The sequence below is a fragment of the Ursus arctos genome, chromosome X (assembly GCF_023065955.2).
Source record: "Ursus arctos isolate Adak ecotype North America chromosome X, UrsArc2.0, whole genome shotgun sequence".
NCBI lineage: Eukaryota > Metazoa > Chordata > Mammalia > Carnivora > Ursidae > Ursus > Ursus arctos.
This window is the reverse complement of record NC_079873.1, coordinates 88732562-88735631: the sequence shown is the minus strand read 5'-3', so window position 1 is coordinate 88735631 and position 3070 is coordinate 88732562. Positions and strand designations below refer to the sequence as shown.

The window sequence follows — 3070 nt, the reverse complement described above, 5'->3', positions numbered from 1 at the left end:
TTCTTCACTTTTGGCTCTAGGTCCCTCCTTTCACCGATGTCAGAATCTTATTCTCTAATATCATACCAACGTTCTCTTCTTTGTACTAAACCATTTATAGGAACTATTTACAAAAGACATTTGTGTGTGTCACTTACTTTACTAAAGGTTTGAGCAGGTAGAAGAATTTTACATTTCAAGAATACCAAGAAATTAAAATTAGTTATTTGTGTTCTTAAGCATTTTGGCCATCCCGATACTGAACATTTCCAGCCACTTATTTATTCATAGTTCGGACTTCCATAATTTCAATTGATTATCTCTCTCTCTTCTTTCTCTTCATGACTAAGAAATCTATTCATTTCTCAAGCAGAGGAGTTAATTATTTCTTACTGTCTTTTTCTAAATCATGGTTTCAGGACCTTGTCTTCCATAGCTAAATAAATAATTTAGGCTCCATTTCCTCCCTGTTCAACAGACAGCTATATCTTCTTGTGCAATGCCAGCTGTATCCCTGAGACGTAATGGTGAAAGAGTAAATGGATTTGGCCATATTGGACACCTAGTCACCAAGACTGCTTTTAATTCTGATGGAGTGGATACTGTCACCACCAATGACCTCAACTATATGGTCTACATGTTACTGTAATTTTTAGCATGGCAAGTTCAGTGGCACAGTCAAGGCTGAAAATGGGAGGCTTGTCATCAATGGAAAGTCCATCTCTATTTTCCAGGAGCAAGATCCTGCCAACATCAAATGGGGGTAATGCTGGTGCTCAATATGTTGCAGAGTCCACTCGTGTCTTCACTACCTTGGAGAAGGCTGGGGGGCTCACTTGAAGGGTGGAGCCAAAGGGTCATCATCCCTGTCCCTTCTGCTGATGCCCCATGGTTGTGAGGGGTGTGAACCATGAGAAGAATGAAACTCCCTCAAGAATGACCGCAATGCTTCTTGTACTACCACCACCTGCTTGCCCTTGCCCAGCCAGGGTCATCCATGAAAACTATATTGTGGAGGGACTGATGACCACAATCCATGCCATCACTACCACCAAAAAAACCGTGGATGACCCCTCTGGGAAGCTGTGGCATGATGATCAAAGGGATGCCCAGAACACCATCCCTGTTTCTACTGCCACTACTAAGGCTGTGGGCAAGGTCATCCCCAAGCTGAATGGGAATCTCACTTGTATGGCCTTCTGTGTCCTCACCCCCAATGTGTCAAACTTGAATCTGACCTGTTGCCTAGAGAAAGCTGCCAAATATAGTGACATCAAGAAGGTGGTGAGACAGGTATCAGAGGGCTCCCTAAAGAGCATCCTGGACCACACTGAGGACTAGGCTGTCTCCTGCAACTTTAAGAGTGACACCCACTTTTCCACTTCAGATTCTGGAGCAGCATTGCCCTCAACAACCACTTTTTCAAGCTTATTTTGTGGAATGACAATAAATCTGGCTACGGCAACAGGTGAATCTTATTGTCCACATAGTCTCTAAAAAGTAAGAACTCTCTGGACCACCAGCCCCAGTGAGAGCACTGGAGAGGCCCTCAGCTGCTGGGGAGTTCTTGACTCAACTCAATCCCCCCAACACACTGGGGATATCCTGACTTTGACAGTTTCCATCTCAGACCCACAAATCAGAAGAGCTTAAGGAGCCCTACTTTGTCAGGTACCATCAATAAAGTATACTATACCCAGCCTAAATAGTTTTACTTTTTCTAAATACAGTTCCTTTTATAAGAGGAATTCTGTTACCAACGGTTTAAATTATGTATTTTCACTCTGCTATCCATATTCTTTAGTTTACTTTTTATGATAACCCAGTGAACCAGGTATCATTCATTGTCTCCATTTTAAAGATTAGAAAACTAATGATGAGTTAAGTTATCTGAAGTTGGAAAATTACAGATCCAAGAGTAGAATCATAATTTGATTCCAATAACCTATAAGGGGTGTGTGTCTGTGCGTGTGTTTGTGTGTGTATATGTGTGTATGTGTATTTCTACTTATATATCTTATCCTGCTTGACTAGGAAAAATCTCAAAGCCTAGATCTGCAAAAGAAGTCATTTTCATTTATCTAGAGTAGCATATTGCCTAGAACATATAGAATTGGAGCCAATAAACATCAATTTTTTTCTATCTCTGAAATTCAGTGAAACATTCACATTTTATTTATTTGGTTTGGGTTTCTGTTTCTACATACTACTATTCTCAGAAGGAGAGAAATCATTTGACAAGTATACTCACAGAATTCTAATCTATGACTTCTAATTGAAGAGGAGTTATTAATAGCTTCAAGATGTTTTCTAAGCATATTCTTCTATAAATAAAAAATTACCAGTAAATTCAAATACTACCCTTTAGAAGCTATTAAGATGTGATTCTTTGAATGAAGTTTCCACTTCAAAATCATCAAGATATGTAGAAATAACAAAGTTAGTACTCTAAATGTGATTGGATGGGTGGGACAATTGTGATTCCTAACATTGATGTTCACATTATAGAAAACAACTGAAACTTAAGTTTTCACTTAATATAATGTATATAGAGAAAAAAATGCAGCCATAGCAAATACTTATATTTAGCACTGGAGCTTCCTCCGGCTTTTGGAGATCTTCAGTAAACATTTGCTACATCAAGCCAAATCTAGGAAGAGAAATATTTCTAATATACATGTTCATATTGACAAAATTTTGATAAAATATACTTCTCCTACAAGTAAATGAGAAAGGCCTACCTTAAAAAAAAGTTAAGAGCTAATAAAGAAAATTTTGAGTCTGATGTAAATTCCAAATTGAAGCACACTTAAGCCAGGTATCAGTAATTATCGAGGTGCCTGGTATGAAGAACTAAACCATGCTACGTCTAAGGACAAAAAAATTTATGGTTAGGCTAGCTTTGTGTCTCTTGTAAAGTTTCAGAACTGAATATATGAAATTGACTGGCAGTAGTCCGAGATGGAAGGAGGTGGTGGTCTTTTAACCAGAAAATTGAATGTAGTGTACCATAGTTCAAACTGAGATGTAAATGATTAACTCCTAGGAATTTTGTTAATATTCTTGTTCCTATTAATACTATCATGTATCC

General features: G+C 38.1%; 1 pseudogene; it reads left to right on the top strand.

Annotated features, from left to right (window-relative positions):
* Positions 1-478: 478 nt before the first annotated feature.
* Positions 479-1451, top strand: LOC113241206 (glyceraldehyde-3-phosphate dehydrogenase-like; annotated as a pseudogene).
* The last annotated feature ends 1619 nt before the right edge of the window (positions 1452-3070 follow it).